Raw genomic sequence first — 24,438 nt, 5'->3', positions numbered from 1 at the left:
ATGGCTTTAGATGCATTAGATTCTCTGTAACTCTCAGGCAAAGTAGCCAAACCAAGATCATCTCTGAGGAACTGAGCTTTAGGACAAGGAATTTAGAAATAAAAAAAAATTACAAGTGAAATATACAGACTTGAGGAGATATTAGTGTGTGCATATTTCATAAAGAGTGTTGCAAATACTGGGGTGCATAGTACAGATTGGCATTGTACCACATAAAAATGCTGTACTATACTAACAAGAATACACAATGGGCATGTACACCCTGCACTGATACTGCACTTTGACAAAATGAAAATCAAGTGCAGTGGTACACAACTGACTGACAACTGGCATGCTCATGCTATGCTGGCTTACCTTGCACAGTAATGGACAGTGGAATGAGCACTAATGTATTACAACATGGAAGGCAGATAAGAGCAGTGGTATTTCCTGAACTGTGATCACAAAGCTACAATACAACCTGCAAAAGTAGTCCAGTGGAGACTTACACTGTAAATGGCATTTTTACACCAAGGGGCGTACATTCTACAATATGATAGCACTCTTTAGAATTATTGGATCATAGCATCATAGGAGATGCCCTCCCTGTGGTTGTGTGGACTTCCTCTGAGTACTCCAGTTTTCTCCCGTATCCCAGAGACATGTTGCAGGTAGATTGGACACTCTAAATTGGCCATAGGTGTGTGTGTGTGTATGTGTGTGCCTTCTGTGGAAGGTTGGGCACCAGGCTAGCAACTCAACACCATATAACTCTACTGCCAATCATTCTGTGGACTATTGTTTCACTGTGGTGACCCCTAATGGGAAAAGCCGAAAGGAGAAGAAGAAGCATCATAGGAGATTACTCGGCTATCGACCCAGCGTTCATTTTGGTCCTAGCCATTTCATCCCAGTATAATAATAGAAATGCTAATCAATACCCAAGATTGCATTTAGTGATGACTGCCTATGTCCAGGAGGGTCATGGGCACTATCCCCGGTAAGAATTTATGGTGCCACTTGTCTAGGTTCCTCTTGAACAGTGTCATAGAGGGGCTCTATTTCACATGAATTGGTAGCCTGTTCCAAAGATGTGGCAGTTGGTGGGAGATAAATTTGTCCCTCCAGCATGTCCTATTTAAATTGCAGGCCATATTTAGGTCCCTGGAACTGGTAGCCCTAATTCCATTTGATTTACGGATATGCAGCAAGTTCTTTAGGTTTGGGTCTTGGATTGCTCTGTAGGCCAGGCATAAGTCTTCCCTAAGAAGTCTGTATGATACGAAGTGTAGTTACAGGGACGTTAGTTGATCTGTGTAAGTTATGTGCTAGAGTTCCTTGATCTTCTTTGCTGTAAACCCCTGAGGTCTCTCCAGTTGCTTCAGGTGCTTTATATGGTCCAGATAAGTGCCGAGTATAGAAGGGTTATAACGTCTTTTGCTCTCAAGGTGATGCTTTTACTAATCATGTGTGCTACATAGAAAGCTATCTTTACTACAGCAGACACATGTTGGTCGAAGTTAATTTTGCAGTCAGCTTGTGGTCCCAGGTCCCCACCACTTTGTGGGTACTTAGGGTATTGTTGACTTGATAGTGTAAAGGGACATTGGGCTGGATTCACGAAGGCTTGCACAGAGTCTTAGAGTAGAGTAAGACTCCATGCAGCCATCATGTCCAACGAGCGATCCAGGAACAGCCTGTAGGGGAGTGTAAGAGAGCTCCTAAAATGGCTCTTACATGGACAGGGTTGGGATATGCAAATTACCTCAATTGCAGGCAAAAGGCATGCAAATGAGGTACATTTGAGATTCAGGAAACCTGAACCTGTCCGAGTAAGAGCAGTGTTATTTGCAGAAATGTACTCAGTTGACAACTGAGTACCGTTCTGCAAATAGCAAAACGGAGCCATGACAGCTCCAAATAAAGGTTGCATCCAGTGCAGGAAGCATGCCAATGGCCAAATATATGGCCATGTGAAATTTTTCCTGATGTAATATGAAAATAAAAATATTTTATTTCTTTTTCGTCGATTTCCGATGTTTAGGCATAGTGCAGCGCCACGCAAACGGGCTGCGCTCTAAAACCCAGAATACTAAAAATTAAAACCCACAAATGTGGATTTTATTGAAATTGTTAATGTACAATGCAAGGGAATGGCAGGCTGAAGACAACATGGCCACCGAATAGAGGTTGCTAAGGGGGGAAGCTCAGTCTAAGACATGTAACCAAGCATTAGTAGGCAATCCTATGTAAATGAGTGTTAGGATAGGGAATCGCAAGTTTACATAGCAAATGAGCACAGTCAGTGGAGTGTAGGAGTAGGATATGGGGAGTAACAGAGTAGAAGATAGGTGACATCATGAGGGGGGTATGTATGAAAGAAGTGAAGCTCATTGGAGCAGAGTGGCATGTGTCAGCTTTCATTTACACATCATGGAAAGAGGTGTGTCAACAGGTAGGCTAGGGAAAGGCAAGAAATGGAAGGTGTATGCTGTAGATAGCACCAACGTTTCTTGCTGAGCGGGTATGCGCGCGTGTAAACCCGAGTAAAACAGAGTGCGTGCGTGTAAGCATGAGTGAGCGCGTTTAAGCCAGAGTAAGCATGTATAAGGCTGTTTAAAGAGTTGTAAGCGCGTTTGTGCTGGTGTGAGCATGTTTTAACCCGAATAAGCAAGTTTTAGTCCATGTAAGCATGTGTGCACGTGAGTTAGCTGCTGTGCACGTGTTTGCGCTTGTGTGCACGGCGCTCCACCCCCGAGGAAACAGAAAGGAAAAAGGAAGCACAACAAATAGTAGGAAGCTACCAGGGAGTACTAGCAGAGCTAGCAGGTGAAAACAATCAGAATCAGGCAACTACACAGGCAGTACACCAGCCCAGCCCAGCCTAACACTTAAAACTCTGCAAACAACAGTCCATTATGTTTCTCACAACAGACACTGCAGTAAGCTAATAGAAGTGAAAACTGAAAAAGCTTTACTGAGACAAAGAAATGTTAGGGGCTGCCATTGCTGTTATAAGGCAACATATGCAACATGCTGAGGGTGGTGACAATGGAAATGCTGCTGGACAACCCACAGTGAGGAGACGGAGAAGAGTGTACAGGCCAAAGGTAACCTACCAGGGGCTACATGAGATGGAGATAGTGGAGCGCTATGGAGTGGACAGAGACCTCCTGCAGCAAATTCTTGAGCTGTGCAGGCCACGCCTCACACACAGAACCAACAGAGGGGAACCCATCCCAGTGGAAACCAAGGTATGTGTTGGCCTAAGAATATTAGCAACAGGTACCTTTCAGAGACCAACTGGTGATATGATGGGGATATCACAGGCATCAGCATCCAGGGTACTACACCAATTCCTGGATGCCATGTCAGTATATATTGGTGATCATGTATATTTCCCCAATTCCCATGAGGTATTGGCTGGCAATATTCATCTCTTCCAGCAAATAGCAGAATACCGTGAGGTAGTGGGTGCAATAGACTGCACGCACCTACACATCAAAGCACCAGCCGGCAAGTGGGGTAGGGTCTACTTCAACCGCAAGGGCTTCCCCTCCATCAACTGCCAGGTCGTGTGTGATGCCCAGTGCATAATACTGAATGTCTGTGCAGGCTGCCCTGGAAGCTACCATGATTCCCATATCTGGCATCTGACGCAGCTGTACCAGACATTTGCCAATGGGGACATCCCACATGGTCACCTAGTGGGGGATGCTGGCTATGCACTGGAGCCGTGGCTGATGACACCCATCAGAAATGCACACATACCTGAACAGGAACGCCATAATGAGGCACACGCACAAACACGTAATGTAATAGAGCGTGTGTTTGGGCTGCTTAAGTCACGGTTCCGTTGCCTGGACACATCTGGTGGAGCCTTGCAGTACTCACCAACTACATGTACCCAAATTGTCATGGTATGTGCTATGCTACATAATATGATCTTGTGAAAACAGCTGCAGCAGGGCCAGCATAGGCCTGTGCCAAACAGTCCCCCATCATTTCCAAGGCCATCACAGGCAGAGCATGACTTGGAGGAGGAACAGCCTGAGCCTGCCCCAGTGGGCAGAAGGAGGCATGCCCAGTATGCTTTGGCCTTGGCAAAGTTGCAATGCATAGCACATACACTGGCTCAGTAGGAACTCTGGAAATGATACCTCTCTCCGACTTGCACATATAGTAAAAGGGATGCCTAAGTTGACACTACCTGCTTTCAAACGTGTACAGGGACTGTAGTATATGCATCCAATATAGGCAGCCCTGCAGCACCACCTAAGGCATGATTGCCATGTGTTAAGCAATATAAAGCAGTTCTAAACAGCATTTACCACCATGTAGTATATGCAAACAAAATTGACACACCAACTAACAAAACTGTGGTCAATGTTCATTAATATTGGGCAATGTCCAGCAATGTTGGTGAATATTGAGCAATGTCGGACAAGCCTGGTCTAAGTAAGGTATAGCTGAACAAAAGCCAACATGCTCATATTTGCTTAACTGGCCCTTAAGCAGTGTGGTCTGCTCAAAATGAAAATACAAAGCAGTGATGGGCCTCGAACCCAGGATACTGTGCACTATAGCCAAAGTACTGAACTACTAAACCATGACAGTATTGCAGTGGTCAGCCTGTATGAAGGAATGTTGATAAGTCTATGCAAAGTTTTTCATGAAAACCCTGCAACATAATCCTTGTCGAGTTATGACACAAAGGTGAGTCCTGCAGTGAGAACAGAACCTGACTTCCAACACACACAGTATAAATGTTAATATCGGTCATGTTCACACACATCAACAAATGTAGTGGACCTTAAATAGCAACATACTGAAAGGTCACACTGGGCATGCTCACACACTTGAATAAATGAGACAAATGTCAGGCAACAAAACACGGAATGGCAGAACTGGGCATGCTCACACACTTAGGCCATGTCTGAGTACAGCAGTGGGCCACGCATATCTGGCAGTTGCATGTGTTAACCCAGGAACCTGTCACTATACAGCAATCTGCCCTGTGCACACAGTTATATGACAACAGACACATCTATAATATAGTGGAACCCTTTCATAATCAAATATGTTCTGCAGATACCGAAGTTGCTCATAGAAACTGGTAAAGCAAAGATGATAAAGACCTGCAAACAGTATCAGCAATAAACATTGTGCATCTTGAACATTAGCATAGGTTCAGAGGTTGATACTAGGCTATCTGCCCTAGGGCATGTACAAGCCTAGCTAGAGTGTGTTTGGCATTCGCAACCCTGTCAGATTACTACACTGTGTGTGTGAATAGTAGGTCACACAAGATAGCCCATGTACGTTTAGGCTAGTGTGCCTCTGTCTAGCAGGGACACAGAAGATATCTCAGGGGTAAACATACGATCACCCATACAGTCATCAAGATGTCTCCAGTAGGTGGTCAGTGGGTGGCTCTGCCTATGTGAAACTGGGATTACATTCTGGAGTGAGTGGAGCCTCTGGGATAAGAATATGTCCCTTCACAATGTCCTATTAACATCTGTGCTGTGGTATATGTCCCTGGAGTGTGTAGCTCCAAGGGAGTCGGATATTCTGACGTGGAGCATGTCCAGTAATTCTGGGTTGGTTATATCTGTAAACAACAGGCACACATCATATCTGAGTAGTTGGTAAGCGACTGAGTAGAGCTGGAGTTACTGCATCTGAACTGTGCAGGGCATCTGTGTGAGTCCCTAGATCTGCTTGGTGAGGAACTTCCGTGGCCAGTACAGTTGCTGCAGGTGTCGGGTAAGGTACACCCCAAATGTGGCATTGTAACCAAGCATGGATGTGATGAGCATAGGGGTACAATGACCTCACTCGATCTAGATGTGAAACCATATGGGATAAGGTGGCCCACATAGAACGTGTGTCCAACCACTTTGGCAACGTGAATGTCAAAGGCGACAGTACGAACAAGTCATGTCCCCAAACCCCTAACAACTCCTACCGTATGTAATGGAGTACTACCTATGTGGTAATGTGTGGGCATGTTGTTATTCCCAAAGGGGATGACTATGCAACTAATGGCATTTAGCTGTAGGCCATGGCTCAGGCACCAGTCATCCATCTCTGTGAGACCCTGTTTGAGTATGCATGTGGCAGCTGGAGAGTTGATCATGGCACCCAGTTTGCAGTCAAGTGCAAACATGTTCAGCCATATTCCCCCTGTGATAGCCTGTACATCAGACAAATATATACTGAACAAGAGAGGTCCCAGGACCGAGCCGTGTGGGATGCCACATGTAACTGGTGTATAGTCAGACATGGCACCTGCAATTCTGACCATGTGGGTGCTATCCCTGATCCAGGTATCAATCCATCGTGTGAGATATGTGTCCATATTGACGCTGGTGAGCCTATGCATAATGGCCCAGTGGGTTATTGTGTTGAAGGGTTTTGCAAGGTTCAGGTAGGCTATGTGGACAGCCATCCCTATGTTGATGGACCTGTTAGCCATTTAAAGAATACAAACAGGTTCAAGAGGCAAGATCTGCCCACAACAATGCTGAAATGTGTAGGACACAGTGTCCGTAGGTTCTCGATGTCTATGTGTATGAGTCCCATTACAATACACTCCATAGCTTTGCAGAACAGGTTACTTAGGCTTATAGGGCAATATTGTCTGTGGTCCGTTGTGGCACCAACTCTGTGGAACGGGACCACTGTTGCTGCATGCCATTCCTTGGGTACATATCCAGTGGTAACTCCGATATTGAACAGTGATGTAATGTGAGGGTTACGTCTGTCATGATGCTCATGTAAGATGTAGGCTGGGACACCATCTGGTCACATTGATACTGTGATGTACGCTTTGGGGAGGGCAGCACTCACCTGTTACTGTGTGATGTTAGGGAGGTTATACTCTGTTGGGATAGATAGTTGCTCCTTAGGGGGGGATGGGTGGGAGACATCTGCACTGAACCTGTTTGCCAGGATGTTGGCAATGCCAGTGGGTTCAGGGTAGGTTTAGTCAGTATGCAGTAACTCACAGTGTCCCCCCAGGTTCCTGACATAACTGAAGAAGGCCATGTGATAGTCCTACATGTCTGTTGCAATTGTCCGGTAGAAGCGGCCCTTAGAAAAGTTCATGAGTGATCGTAGCTGTCTGCTAGTACAGATCACAGATGCCTTCCCAGTCTGGGATTGTGCTCTATCATGTAGTAGCTTCCTCCTGATGTTGGACAGCTTATTAATGACTGGGGTCAACCAGATAGGTCCCCTGCCATTGGAGTAGTGAGTCCTGTTGTTATTTGGGATAGCACAATCCATGCAGTCCACTAGGTGTCCATAGAATGTGTATGTAAAGGATGCAGCAGTGTGAGCCGTATTTGCCACTGTCTCAGGGTCTCTGAAGGATACCACCTTGCTGCGGTGAAGTGAGACGTTGGCTCATGAGAAGTTCACCAAGATTACCCAGGATGGGTGTGTGGAGGGTATATGTATGTCCAGTGAGATACATGTATGTTCTGACCTTACCAATGAGGGGTATATCGCTGGTGTGGAACAGAGTCCCCATGTTGGTGATGATCAGGTCCAATATGTATTCCCCCTTGTGGCTGTGCTGACTGTTTGTGCCATAGCATATGAGTCTACAAATTGTAGCGACTGTTGGGTGAGGGTGTCGGGGCTTGAGTAGTATCCCCAGTCAATATTTGTGTATATGAAGTCACACAATATAATGGTGTTTGTGGAGACCTTCATATTCTTCATAGTTCCCACGAAAGCCGAGTGTGGTTCCTGAGTTTGGGAGTGTGTTCTGTAGCAGGCTACAAACTGAAAGGCAGTATTGCACAATGGTAGTTGTATATGTATGGTCTGTGATACTTTGTGCAGTGCTACTAACCCGGAGGTGTGTGTATCTGTGATGTATATGGATACTCCCCCTAGTTGTGTTGTCTGTTCCAAGTCTTGTTGTCAGACAGCATGGTATGAAACATAACCTGGTAGTGCTGGTGTGCATAAGCGAGCCTGAACCAGGCATCAGTCAGTGCACAGATATCACTATCATCCATACTGAGGAGAGTCCTGAGTGGCCGCAATATGAGGTTAACACAACTGTTGTTGAGCAGCATTACCCTTAGTTTCATTTAACCTGTAATGTCTATGGAGGTGGGTTTGTCTTCTGAGCCCTGCTTAAAAAGGCATATGGTGGTAGCAAGAGCCTTAGCCAGCATTCCAAATTCCAAGGGTGACAGGTGCAAGCTGTCCATAGTGAAGTTACGTGGCATGTTGAGCATGTCACCATAGGCTGACAGACACTTTATCCCCTATGAATTAAACAAATTTGTTAGGCAACTGTTAAATGTGATATGTGTGTCCGTATACTGTGACATCATAATTGGTGGGTGTAAGATGCTAGACAAGGTCAGGGTCATACTGGCCTGGGCTACATGATCAGAGTGTTCCTCCATGTATCATGTCATGTGGTCCAGGGAGTAACGTCTGAGGTTATACACACCAGCATGGACAAATGATGGTGCCAGTCCTGTACTTGCTTTGGAGTGACCTGACTGCCTGTGTTATGCGGCAGATCCTGGCACCCAACAGACAGCCCAAAGTGACTATTCCCTTGTTATGGCTGGTGAGTGGTACGTCAGTGTGTCTGACAATAAGTTTCACCTATTACAAGTGAATTAGGTGTGTTGTTTAGACTGAAGGGTAGTGATTGTGTGGCACACTGACATTGTGAACTATGTGATATGTGGGCATAGTAGTGGGGTAGCAGGTGTGTGTTTGTCTGCTTTGGAGGTCTCTGCTGCTTAGGTAGAGTACATTTACAGCATCTGAGTATGTCTATGTGTGATAATGTGGATTGAATGCTGTTGCTAGAGGATATGTGAGACTGATATGTGGTGTGTGTGGTTACCTTCACCACCTGATAGACTGTGCCATTCATGGGTCGAGAGAGTTCAGCACCCTGTATGTCTATATAGGTGCATCTCACACATATATCTGAGTTTGTCGGGAGGAGGAGAGGGTTGTCTGTGTACATGAGGCAGATGTGACATTGTGTCAGTATCACAATATCCACCAGCTGGACTGGAGAGTACACATGAAACCGACCCCTGGACATGCCAGAATATTATCATGACATACTCTGTAGCCTGATCACAAAGGATCAGTAGGGTGTTAAGCATGTAAAAGAGTATAACAGGGATTAGTGCTCATGTTCGTTGGTGTTTTGTAAGGAGTAGCTGAGAAGGTGTCCAGACTGAATCATGACACCTCCTTCAGCTATGCCATAAATAGCAATGTACACCCATATATGTCCTGAGTTAGGGCCAACTGTACCTGAGTGACAATGCCGACATCATGACAGACAGGCCCATATGTACATACCCACCTCCCACTGACAATAGTCCATATCATCATACCAGGAGATATCACATGTAGAATGGATGAGCAGCTACCCCCACTGCCAAAAGCATGGCAGCAAGTGGAATACATTGATTCCCAATATGTGTCATGCACAAACTACAGAACAAACAGATCATGCACCTGAACAGTCAGCTGAGCCTCACCCCCTACACAGGATGTGGAACAGTTGAATGTGTCACAGCTACATATGGCACTCCCCACAAGTGTTGGTGCACAACACATCATGGGAAGTCAAGTCCAGTACGCCTATGAAGTCTGATCTGCAAGGTCATGGAGTCCATCATGGTTGCAGTCATAAACAGAGCTATTGGAAGCTGACATACACACAACCCTACCAAATGTGGTATGTTCCTGTGCGGATCATGGTTCCCAAACATGCTAGACTGCTTGCAAGGCAGCCACCCAGGACATACATCAATGAACACATCTACACATGTGTCACATAGACTTTGAATAGCCCTTTATCAACATCCCAGACACATGTAGTATCCACAAAACCAACAAGCTGTGCATAAATATGTGTTGACATATGACGGAATGTCAATGTGTCCACAGATAGATCACACAAGGTAAGGATTCTGAGGTCTTGTTCAAACTGTTGACACTTGCTGACCCACATGGACCATTCCTGGAATGGCATAAAACAAAGTGTACACACATCACCATGTCCAGTCTGATGATGTCACCATCCTATAAATACAGCAGGAGAAGGGAAACCTGCCAGTAAAGCAAATAGCATGTCATATTAATGAATCTCTCTCTAGTATCATAACATGGCTAGGTAGGGGTTTGAATCCTGCAAAGTGTGTGTATGGGGGTGTGTGTATTTATGCAGTTTCCTTTGAGAGGTGTCCCCTTTTTGGAGACTGGGAAAACACACTAAAAGAGGTACATTCCTCTTTGGAAAGTCTGATGATGTCACCATCCTACAAATACAGCAGGAGAAGGGAAACCAGCCAGTAAAGCAAATAGCGTGCCATGTTAATGTATCTCCCTGTAGTATCATAGCATAGTTAGGTAGGGATTTGAATCCTGCAAACAGTGAGTGTGTGCATGCAATTGTCTTTGAAAGGAGTGCCCTTATTGGAGACTGGGAAAATACACTAAAAGAGGTACATTCCTCTTTGGAAAGACTGATGATGTCACCATCCTACAAATACAGCTGGAAAAGGGAAGCCATCCAGTAAAGCAGATAGCGTGCTGTGTTAATGCATCGCTCTCTAGTATCATAAAATAGCTAGGTAGGGGTTTGAATCCTGCAAATGCTGACTGTGTGTGTCACTGTTTGTCAATGCATTGTGGGTTTTGCTTTTACTATGGTATGACATAGTATGATTACAACAGTAAGTGCATTGCACACATCAGGTCTCTGCGTGGCAAATATATATGTGTACATGTCCCCTCAATCAGTACATAGGTGTGAAGCCTGCATACTACATGAATACATTTGTTTCCATTGACAGGTTGTGCCGCTGCTTCTCAGATCGTAGGTCACATATGTATGTATGTATGTGACAAGGCCATAAACTGTCGTGTTCTGTGGCCAAGGTCATCTGTGGCACACACACCCATGACAGTTACTTAAGAGTAGTGTGAGTGAGGGTATATACCTGGGGTATATGTCAGACATGGTCATACACAATAAAGACTGCCAAGAATAGACAGTCTTTATAGGTGTACGACTGCCTTTTGGATATGCATTCAGGCCTCTAATGTCTTATGTGATACACCTTGGGACTCCAGAATACCTATGGATATGTGGATACCAAGGGACACATGACATAACATGAGGCTGTATGTACACATTGGTACCCAACATATATGTTGAGGGCTACCACCTTTGTGGTACTGATGGGATAGTATGTATAGTACATAAGGATGACTATGCCATAGTCGGCTTACTGCTATACAGCATGTATCAGACAACAGGTATCTCTGTCTGTATGATACCCTTGTGTAGGATATGCGTCCCATCCAGGGAATGCATTGTAGTCCAATCCATGCATTTCCAGATTTGGATGGACACATCCCTAGTGCATCTGCATGTACCTAAGGGGGCTATATGCCAAACAGGAGTGGTCACAGGAATGGGTGGTGGTCATTACCACTGGTTAGTGTTATAGTGTAGCACCAGAAGGATCCAATTGTTACTGGGTTCCCTACTACTGTGTGTCATTTGTCAGGACATCATCCAATGATTGCTTATAATCATGCTGTTGAGGTTGTGTATACTACCAGACTGCAAATCATTGACAGATATTAACGGTATCACCCACAGCATAGTGTCAACCCATGTCATACACACATCTACCCATGTTAGTACATAACTGTAGTAGAATGCATACTGGCCATTGAAAGCTACTATGAGATGTTAACAATGAGTACGACAGGGTATGCCCCACGTCCCATGTGTCCACTATGCATGCAGATGCAGACAGTGCGCACCCACCATGTTCACAGATGTACACTTCCTAATCTGTACTGCACACATCACACACGTACTGTCCACTCACTAACACATGCTGGCAACACATTACACTTCAGCCAAGTGGCACATGGGTGGACAATACATACTCAGACCTAACAGTGGTGTAAACAATGCTACATTGACAGTCAGAGCTTTGATGCATAATGTCTGCTCAGATATACCTACAAGGATGTCGTTACACTTCCTTGTTAACAACTTGCTATTATTGCTACACTGCTATAGTGTCACCCTGTGCATCAGCACCATGTTAGCCTGTCCCTCCGTCAATGATGCAGATGACAGGAGGCGACACAGGTATCATCATATGCACAGGGCGTTATGTTGTTTGCTAGAGCCTGACATTGACCCATCCAATCGACATGTCTGTGTATGTGTGTGTGTGTGTGTGTGTGTGTGTGTGTGTGTGTGTGTGTGTGTGTGAGGGACAACAGTACAGCATGGGCCAATGTTGATGTAATGTGTGTGTGTATGTGTGAGCCCTAGTTGTTTGGTTAATGTGTGTGTGTCTGCTTGCACACAGCTCCACCATGTGGCTGCCATATATGGTCATTTGTGGGACAGCCACAGATTGTATCTGCTAGGCTGTACAGATCACTGTCTCTGGCCATGGACACAGTACCTGTGCCTGGCAGGGGTGCTACGGACAGTACCGGGTACCAACCCTGACTGGGTACTGTCATCAGAGGCAGAGGTATGACGACTGGACCCATGTCCCTGCTGGGACTGGCCAGAGCCACGTGCATGTGGTCTACTGGGATGGTCAATGGACAGGCCAGCCCCAGCATTGCTGGGGCTGGTACTGCCACTACGGGAGCAGCTGTGAACTGTGGGCCATCCGCGACCACTGCCAGCTGTTGCTGTTGCTGGCATGCATCCGCGTCGACATCGCAACCGTCCTGCATGGTCCTGGCTCATGGAAGACATGTTGTGGAAGGCATCTAATGTCTCCACCAATGTCTATCAACGACCTCGGTGTAAGTCCGGATGGCATCGGCAAGGTCACGGATGCTGTCATTGATAGCGATGTAATGTGCCCTCTGTGCCCTAAGTCCCTGCCTGGTGTACCGTTCCATACATGTATGAGCCTGCATTACAGCCTGGAACATACTGGTCATCGTAAGACCTGTGAGGGCACGCCTGCCAGGGGCAATATGACCAGTGGTGCTCCCCTGAGAACCCCTGGACCTCCGCCTATTTGGTACCGTTCCAGGTCTATGGCTATGGCTGCTGTGAGGGGATGCAAGTGCCATGGGTACCACACTCTCCTGGTCAATGCCAACTGTATGCTGTCCCTCGCCTATGGCCATTAGTGGTGAGGGATGTATTGACAGTATGAGTGTGCGCATAGATGGGGTTGAACGCTGTGTACTGTCGATTGGCGGACCAACGACAGACCCTGTCAAATCTTCCTGTGCCAATATACATGTGTCATCATCACCACTATTCATGGCAGTGGCTTCAGGTTGCCTGCTGCTTTCGTCAACCCCTAACTCAGCACCTGTGAGAGAAAGACAGGAAACACACTTTATGGTCTGCACATGCACACATGCACACATGGACACATGAACACATGAACACATGCACACATGAACACATGAACACATGCACACATGCACACATGAACACTAATACACACCTCACTACAGCACATACACACACATACCAGCAATCCAACACATACTCTATAGTGGGTGAAGGTGGGTGTCAGTATCACAAGGTAGACAGTCCCCACACACATGTCAGCATGCAGAATATGTGTTGCACAAGATCATCCAGTGCAAGTGTAGACACCCCTATTAAATGGCAGTATACATGGCTTTGATGCAACTGTGTAGTTGTTCTGTGATTGGCTACACCCTGGAACACAATGTGTACATGGGCACAACATTGCTGTGCAGGTATTATCAGTTCTGCAATGCCCTGTGCACCATCACTCACAAGTATACATGCCATGGTTGCATGTGTTATCTGTGTGACACATAGATATCCATGTCTGAGTGCAGTATCTGTGTCCATAGCAGATAATAGTGGGCACGGGTGTAGCACATGCATGCTATGTACACACATGGGATGTGTGGTGCATGTTGATGTGAAGGAATCCCAATGCTCGACATGGCCAGTGTACAGTGGTTATGGTAAGTGTGGGACATATTGCAGATATGTGGGTGGCAGACATGGCATGGCATGCTACATGACTGCAACATTAAACACCACACATACCCAATGTCTGTCAAGCGACCTATACACCCATTAGCATTCCAGGATATATATGTGATACTTTGTGTGGATGGTGACTGCTGTGCATATTGTGTATACTAGATATGTAACCACACAGACAACATGCTATGCATATTGTGTATAGGTGCATATGTTTGCACACACACAACACTAAGATGCAAAGCAATGACTGCTATGAGTAGTACTGTGGTCACTGTAACTGGATGGGATGTAGTACCCTGTACCATCATCAACATGCATCTTGTGGTCACTCACAGCTACTAATGTGTGCAAGACCACCGCCTAGCATGCTGTACCTGAACTGCAGTGCCATGGCTATGTTCACAATTACACAGCCACCTTGTACATGGGTGTGTGAGGTGCCCAATAGGGAGCATTGCCTAACATGACTGTGTTATATGTTGCAGAGTGTTGCACAGCCCCATGATAGGCCACTACCCCTGAGGTACATCATGTGTATGTGCATGACATGTGAGATACTGAAGTGTGACCTTACAGCGGATGTGTGGTAATGCCAAATGTAGTATGTTTTCGTGTACTGCGTATGATAAACATGTTCTGTTGTGTACAGCTGTAGCAACTATGCATATCCAATGTGCAGTAAAGTGTTGCCACAATTGTGTCTGCTGCACTGTGCATTGCATGTGATTGAGGCAGCTACTGACTTTACTGAGATGATTGATGTCTCACAGCCAACATGCACAGCATGCATTATGCATAGGTGTGTTACATGTACAAGGCCTACACCTCACCTATGACATGCACATTTTATTACCAATATTAAAGTGTTAACACACTCACCAGCATGTATTGTCTGCCCTGGTGTCACACCAGAGGGACCTAGAAGAATATGACACAGTTTGTCAGTGGCCACAACTATGGCATTGCTACTCTGAGTGTGCTAAACGAAAGTGGAACAACAGTCAACAGTCACAGGTGTATGGATACTATTCCAAATATCAGTATTGCACACATTAGGCAGCACAACTGCTAAACACACAGTATACATCTCACATATGCATATTCTAACAATACAGGTAATGGTAGTCTACAGCTAGGGCGTATTACCTGCACGCTCCATGTCATCCTGCTGGGTGGCTCTGGCCTCCATGATGACACATGTGTGATGCTGTTGCTGCTGTAGGCCAGGAGCCACCACGCTTAGGAGCAGCTCCTCCACTCTGGTGAGTGGGGGATGTATGGCCGCCCCACCACCTGTGGCAAGCTGTTGCCCACGGATATCAGATGCACGCCGCCAGACATGTCTAATTAGATCACTGCAGTGATGGCGTACCTACTTATATGTCCAGTTATGCATGCCTATGTCATTTACCCGGCGAACAAGGTCTTGCCAAAGTGCAGTACGGTCATGCTGGTGCTAGCTGGCCCTGGAAAAAAGCAGGTTATAAAGCTGCACCAGGCTGTTCAGAATTTCCTGCTCCTCCACAGCTGAATACGATGGATTACGTTGATGAGCCATAACCCTGGAAGACAATTAAACGATATGTGTGAGCATGTCATGTGGCACACAACATTATGAAGTACAGATATCACTTAACTGCCATATATAGCATCTATCTGTTTATCAGAGGATACACACATTCAATACCACATATCAGTGCTCAGCCCACAACTGGCTGACAGTGCCTGCAACACTCCATATAACACACCAGTATACACCAGTAGTCAGCACACTGTTTGGGATACAATGCACAACCTCACCCCGGGGGTATATATCAAGCTAATGCATGAAGAAATATGTCATCCAATGCAATGAATGTCATGTACATTTACAGTATTATCGGTAAACCACCCTAGTCTTTGATGCCATACCCCTACCTAACATATGTGCACGGTTGTTAATATAGCTGGCATACTGCTGTAACAGAGTATACATGTTGCTAGGTACACACACATACCCTGTAACACACATGTTATTGCGGGCATGGTACAGGCATCATTAAACACACATCAGACATACATACAAAACACAGATGTATGCCGACACAGATCAGCATTACCTGTGTACCTTATAGTACTGTGCGCCCATACTTACAGATACCTATGCCTGTGGTATGTAATCTGTGCAGACTACAGGAAACACACAAGACAGTGTTACCAGGGACTGTGAACATACACCATACTGTGCTGTTTAGACCTACAGCTTCAGGTAGTACAACAGTTCATATGCGAGCTGGAGTCACCAGCAGTACCACTTACTGAGCATACATGTATCGCTTAAGCCTACATTGGGACACCACAGTCATACACAAGGAACTACGTCACAACATATGCCATCCTACTATGTCTGCATCCCAATAACCGACACATCTTTCTCCGGCCTCACACCTAGGACACAAACTACCATGACAGACACAACCTCACACTAAGCTATCACACCTTTACAAACCTTGCACACAGTCACTGTCACACTCATTCCACCTCACATAGCAGGTATTGCACTGAGTACATGTGTGTGTGCATTGTGTCATAGGTAGGTAATACACTATTGGCCCTAGGGCCTAGAGCAGCCTAGCCATATGCTACCCTGGCCTTTGACACACATGTAATGTGATTTCACTTGCTCCTGTCAACTGGATACACAGAGGTGACTCCCAGGGCATATTACCTATCTCCAAAACAATCATCAGGGGTATGTATGACATCTGCTAATGAGGAGCCTTGTTTGTTCATGCTGGGTGGTTTAGTCCAGAGTATGGCATATTTGTGGATAGGAACCTGTACCTCCAGCATGTGCTGCTTAGTGAGGTGACAAGGATTAGGGCCCTAGGTCATGTAGCCTGGAGGGATTGTGAGGTGTTGTCATTGTAGTTGGCCGACTGCTATGGGTGTGACATACCTCTGTATGTCCGGCAGTGGTAACCTCTGGGTGGGCAGTATGCAACGCACTCTAGCTGTTGTTTGTGAGTCAGTCTGCATAGGGCATGTGTTTGAGGGCAGTATTACTCTTTGTTAGGTATGTCTGTGGCCTTTCCACTTGCTGTAGTTGTCATGTGAGGTACATACCACATGGGGCATTGTGATGAGTAGAGGGGAACACCGACCTATATTTCGCTAGATGACACACCTTTTGTGATGACACGTACCATGTAGACAGATTACATTACTACTGTGGCACTGTGATTATCAAAAGGGGAGCCTACTGTCCACCTGTGTCCCGTGTAACCTTCTGACACATCAGTGTTAGGCAGGCTACCACCTATGTGGCAGTTACTGTGTAAGGTGTTTTGGAATGGGGTATGGCACTGCAGTATCAACACTGGTGGTCAGTCCATGCCTTAGACAACAGGCACCTGTTGCAGTACATATGACCCCGTGTCTCCCTCACTCTCTCTCATATATATATATATATATATATATATATATATATATATATATATATATATATATACATATACACATACATACATATATACATATCTATCCATATCTATCCGTATCTATCCATATCTCTCCATATCTATACATATCTATACATATCTATACATATCTATATATATCGATATATATCTACATATATCCATATATATCTATATATATCTATATATATATCCATATATATCGATATATATCTATATTTATCCATATATATCTAAATATATCCATATATATATATATATATATATATATATATATATATATATCTATACACACACACACACATATATATATATATATATATGTATATATATATATATATATAGGTATATATATATATATATATATATATATATAAATATATATACATGTATATATACACATACATGTAAACATCAATTGCTGTACATATAGCTGCACATATAGGCACATATACTGCCCACCTTTCATGGTGGGGATCTCAATTATGCAACAGTTGTGAGACATACGGTTATGTAATACTATTGCACAATGTTGTGCAGAATGCATTCTGCTGTTCTCAGGCCGTATAGCCGTTGCAGGCCTCACTGCCTGTAGCTCAGTCCCACAGGGTTTAATCACCACATGACATATACCGGCACTGCTTGCTTTCTGCAATGCCACACACTACAACCTACATACATATGTGCACATAGCAGCCTTCAACAACATACTTATGTCCAGCCTTCACTAACAGTTGCAGTATGTCCCTTGCCCCATGCAAATGTGCATGTACATATAGATACGGACTGCTGCCACATATGGATGATTCACAGTATGTAGAGTACCCTTCAGACACATCTTTCGGATGTCAGCAAATACATATCTGTTACATACCTTACCTTTGTATTCCTCACCTCCGTCTGTTGCAGGTGTTGTTTTTTTATTTATTTATTTATTTATTTTTGGTTTTGTTTCCTCTGTGTGTTGCTGTTTGTTTTCAGCGTCTGTCTCCTTCTGCCTGTTTGGGTCTGTCTCTGTCTGTCTCTCTCGCTCATGCTCTCTCTCTCTCTCTCTCTCCCAGTTGTTGCAATGATATTATTGCATGTGTGGACAGCAGATACAGGCTGCTTTTCTAGGTATCTGCACATGTGCATGTGATGGCCTCTGCACCAATTGGTGCCCACCATTTAGTAATTGCATGCAGCCTGCTGTGTGGTAATTGCAGTTCTCACTGAGATTTCAGGACACTGCTATAAAATGATAGGTTAGGTAGGTGTAGCCCTTTCAGTTTTGCAAGGTGGGGACCATGCTTGTTTGCTGTGGACACTGTTGTCTCAGTCAGAAGGTTGGTATATGTCTCATATCTGTAGCCAGTGAAATGCATGTTGCACTGAAACCAGACTGTTGCTTCTTCCAGTACACTCTTCTCAGTGTGTAGGTTTACTCACACCTCCTAATGCTAACACTGGATACATGGGAGTATGTACTTTCTTTTCGAATTAGAGAATTAACTGGCATACAACAGTAGTTATTGCAATGTATTCCTATGGCTTTCCTATTTTCCCTTTATATTCACTCATTGTAATGTATGTTATATTTCTTTCAGCACCAAGTTATTATATATCTGCTGTGGTGTAGTGGTACTTCATGCAGACTGGTGAGTCCAAGGTCCCAGGTTCAAGACTGACAAGGTTTTTTATTTTGCTGCTGAGCAGTACAAGGGCCTTGTCATACAGAGTGACTAAGGCACTTTTAAGCAGTTGTAAGCGAGTTTGCGTGATGCTTAGCGATGCTAAGCTAAGCTTAGCATAGCTTATTTTATTATAGCAATACTAAGCCAAGCTTGGCTTAGCTTATCATATCTTAGCAATGCTAAGCTAAGTGCACACATGCGCACACTGGTGTAAATCCACTTACTACTGTTTACAAATGCTCACTCCCGCTAACCCCTGCGCTCATTTCTTTGACAGGAAAGTAAATGGGGAGATAGGAATGTGGTGATAAAGGGTGCACAAAGAGGGGAAGACAGTAGGGAAACCAGCTCAGGATGTACAGGATAGGTATGGAGAGGGTCCATAGCTGCCCATTTCTTTACCAGCAACAGCTGTGCATATGCAATACATTAGGAGGGATATTTGAAACCTTCCACACCTGAGAGAGGGGTGAGGACAACTAAGTATGTTGTACTACCAATTATGAATATCAGGCACATGCACTGTTTGTGAACTGCTACACTGTCATTAGTACGTTACTCACTTCTGAACAGTTTGTGGTTTGTTCGTGTTGACATTAGCACAGTCTGCTCAGGACAACTGGACATATTTCACTACTGTCTATGCCTACCTACACCCTTGGTTGTGCCTGACTACACGGGTATATAGTACCTTTGGGTAGGGGTGCAGAGTGCAATATTTATTATCGTGTAATGTTTATCTTACTGAACATGGAGAGTCGCTGTGTACCTGTAAGTCTATAAAGGCTAGTAGTCTGTCTGAGTAGCTCCCACCTGTGGACATATCCAGATGGTAGACAGAGGTCAGCCTAGTATTCTTTGACTGTGCACCACAGCAGTCTTTTCAGCGCCTGAACAATGGCATTGTCACAGGTGGTTGCTAGCAGTACATGGCTACATCCTTTGATATTTCTGTGTTGTACTTCTACATAAGGGCATGCTTGTGGGATTCATTCTACAGCTATTTGCAGACTGTGTAACAGGAGACAAGCTGATATGCCTGTATGTTTCTGACTCTTCCAGGCCTCAGATACTCTTGGGTATATATTTGAACAGCCTCAGGGAAAGGTACATATAACTGGGATACACATGTGATATATTTCAGACATTTTGCAGTTCAGGCTTTGGGGGATTCAGAGCATATGTATTACTACACCTTTTCTGACATGCAAGCAGTGTCTACTCTCACTTATTGACATTTGTCATTAAGTGAGATTCTCCACCTTTCTGCCTACTGTTAGTACATTTCACAGGGAGTCAGAGGGGCACAGCTAACATTTGTTTACAAATCAGGGTAATCACTGTAGATCAGTCACTGTTGGGAGGTCTGGCCTGTGACCTATGCAAATATGCCAGTGTTTATCCTGCTCTGATACTGTGTGGGGTTTGTAAGGTGCTACTGTAACATTATTCCCTACTAGCATGGCTGATTCTCTTTTCACAGTCATGTCATGCAATTCCACAACACCTGCTGGTTAAGGCCCACAGAACAAGATTTGTGTTATGCCATTCCTATTTTCCCTTTACATTCACTCATGGTAATGCATGATATATTGTTTTCAGCACTAAGTTATTGTATATCTGCTGTGGTGTAGTGGTACTTCATGCAGACTGGTGAGTCCAAGGTCCTGGGTTTGAGACTGACAAGGTTTTTTATTTTGCTGCTGAGCAGTACAAGGGCCTTGTCATACAGAGTGACTAAGGCACTTTTAAGCAGTTGTAAGCGGGTTTGCGTGGGTTTGCGTGATGCTTAGCTAAGCGCACACACGCTCACACTTGCTCACCCCCGCTAACTACTGCTTAAAAGTGCCTACGCTCGTTAACCCCTGCACTAATTTCTTTTAAAAAAAAGAAAATGGGGAGATAGGAAAGTGTTGAAAAAGGGGGCAGAAAGAGGGAAAGACAGTAGGGAAACCAGCTCGGGATGTGCAGGATGGGTGTAGGGAAGGTCCATAGCTGCCCATTTCTTTACCAGCAACAGCTGTGCATATGTTTGAAATTTGGTGTGAAATTTGAAACCTTCCACCCCTGAAAGAGGGGTGAGGACAACAAAATATGTTGTACTGCCAGTTAGAATTATCAGTTTACATGTCCAGTGGACATGTGTGTGAATTGGGCAGCTATGTATGGAGCGTAATTTTTTTGTGAGAACAGATTGCCTTTTTTTATTTTTTTTTTCAGGTGAAAGTGGAATGTGAGGTAGAGGAAGTAGGTATATTTGGGGAAGTAGGTTGGGGAGGTAAACAGACAAGACAAACAAGATGCATATGGGGCGGAGTTTGACACATGGGGTGGGTGAACACAACTGACGGGGAAGGATGTTTGGAAATCGCAAGCCCATGAGCCCACAGATGGTAACAGTGGAACTGAGATCCCCACCCATGGGCAGTCACCACTGCACCTTCACAGCCCCGAGGGTGGCTGTGCTGAGGGCTGTGTAGGATAGGCAGGCTCACCCGAGAGACGCGCCACACTCGCCTCGAGCTGGCATAGAGGATCAGCGACTGAACGCTGGATCTCCCTACACACCACAGCCCGGACCCTAGCAAGGGTGACAGGTAGCCCTCCTCCGCCCACTCTTGCACGGAGGGACGAGCCCCATCCCCTGTAGCACTTCCACCCGAAGGTGGCACAGGACCAATGGAGGAGGGGAGCCCAGGCTGGGCACCAGAGCCGCTGGTGCCAGGTGCACTCGCCAATTGAGGAGGGACAGGTGGGTCCGCTGGGGCAGGCCTACCCATACGTTCTGTGATTAGGTGTGTTTAATTACAACATAAACAACAGCATTCCAGATTAGTTGTAACAGCATGCAGTACTATTCCCATTAACCCAACACACCAAGGTTCCAACAGTTGAACAGCAAGCATAACACATGCATATATTGAACGACAGTGGATATTCCAACAGCATGCAGGGATGTTTGGTAGCAACAGGCCACCATGAACATGGTATTTGAACAGGGCACATGCATCAACATCAATGCAAATATTTATAAAACAATAGGATATATGTCCCAACAAATATTTAATATTATACATACCCATTGAGGTGTGGAATTGCATGGTTTATGCACATACGGTAGGTGTAGAAAAAACCTCGGTTAACATCTTATAATGACCTTTTAGTCTACACTACATTCCCAGTGACTGCAAGTGTATATCCCCTACCTGTATTATTACACTTGTCACCATACATTAGGTTGTGTCATGGGTTTGGCTAGTTCAATATATGCCTGACCTATATCTGACATACTAACTGTCCAGGATGCAGATGTTACTGCTACATATTTCTTGTTTGCATTTATATTTCTTTATCTACATATCTGGGATGTTTTCACATGACATTTTCACTTTGATTTGTACAGAACCCTGCATTTCTTGACACACACTCACATTTCTGGTGAATAATTACATGCTACACGTGTGCCAGGTTTACTTATTCATGCCAGCCAGTAACTGACTATTGTGGACTGTATATATGTTTCACAGCTACTAGCACTTCCATCACCCACTTTATATGGGACTGCATAACTCTGGGTTGCCAGCACATTTTCAAACAGTACTGTTTGTATAATGCAAGGGTACAACAACATTTCATACTCTGTGACACAGACACACTCTGGGTTTTAGACCTTTATTAATGACATTGCACACTTTTCAACAGGCTCACTCCTTTATTTGTTTTAACAGTGTTTATGGTAGACATGTTCAAGACATATTATACCTTTATTAATAGGTTAGAACAATCTTTTTTCAGGCTCACTCACTTATGTTATATGACAGTGCCTGCAGAGATATTATTCCAGACATATGTTACCTTTCTTAATGGGTTACTACACTCTTTTTCTGCCTCTCTGACATTTTTATCTGACAGTACATGCAGAGGACTTATTCAGGCAATTCTATGGCTGTTTTATTGGACTACAACACTTTCTTTCATGCTCTATCCCATATTTTATATAACAATACATGCAGAATAATCACTAACCTGCCTGGTGGCACAGCCTTAGCAGCCTATCAGCATAGGCTTGCTGATTCGTAGCACGGTCACCTGCAGCTGTAAAGTAAATGAAGGTATATTGAGACATACCTATCCATTATACATACTCCATTATCAATTCTTACATACTGCATTCCATGGCTACATACTCAGTTGTGGGGCATTCTGCATCCCATGGGCCTCCTGTAGCCACTGGTTCAGGCGGTCCTGCTTTCGTCTCTTCAGGTCTGCATGGTGGTGACGGACCTGCTCACCAGTCCAAGGAACACCTGTGGCACTGGTGAGGTCATGAGCTAACCGGTTCCAAGCCTCTGCCTTGTACTCCGTCCCTTGGAACTGGCCCTGCAGGAGTCTTGACTCGTGACGGTGGACAAGGAGCCAAACCATGTATTTGGACTCCTCGATGCCCCAATGTTGCACTTGGAAGCATGAACCCTCTCCTGCACCTGCCATTCTGACTGCAAATGTGAGCTACAATCAGTTATGGCGAGTATTCCCGCCTATGGGGCTTAAATATGCCGCATTTCCCACACTTTTTTGTGATTGGCCATTTTGTAAAATTCTCGGCTGACTGCAGACCTGCTTAGTAATGGTTAAACTACCATTCGTAAGTTTATGAATGTTAATAGTGGCTGCTTCTCCTATGTTGTCATGGTTTAGTGGTTCTGTACTTTGATTATGATGCATGGGGTCTTGGGTTTGAACCTTGTCATTCTTTTATTTTAATACTGTCTAGACAGGCTAGGGGGTGTGGCTGCGTTTAAGCAACTTAGCTCTACATTGCTCCACAGTGCCCTGGTTGGCACGGCTCGAACGTCCACGCAAACACATTGCGCTGGGTAAAGCGCTTTTAAACTTTGGGCAACTCTATTGCGCTGGGTAAAGTGCTATTAAACTATGGGCACCTGTGTTTAGCTGTGTAAAGCGTTGCTTAACAGCAGGCTATTATATATCTGGGTCCCTTAAAAATATATATTTTGTTCACTGATACATTGGCCATGTCACTGCTTTTAATAAAATTTTAATCATATATGTCTGGTATTATTTCAAATACTGATTTAAAATCATAACTAAGAAAGGGAGTGGTGGGACTCGAACCGTGAATGCCTTCTCTTTGTGCATACGCTCTACCATTACGCTATTGCAATTTGATGCGATTTGCATAAACATTCTTTCTTATGCTCTTCCATGTCAGAATTGCTAACTCTAGCTAAGCAATGGGCACATCCACACACACACG

The sequence above is a fragment of the Protopterus annectens genome, chromosome 2.part2 (assembly GCF_019279795.1).
Source record: "Protopterus annectens isolate FY-2018-M chromosome 2.part2, PAN1.0, whole genome shotgun sequence".
NCBI lineage: Eukaryota > Metazoa > Chordata > Ceratodontiformes > Protopteridae > Protopterus > Protopterus annectens.
Note: the sequence above shows the minus strand (reverse complement) of the source record.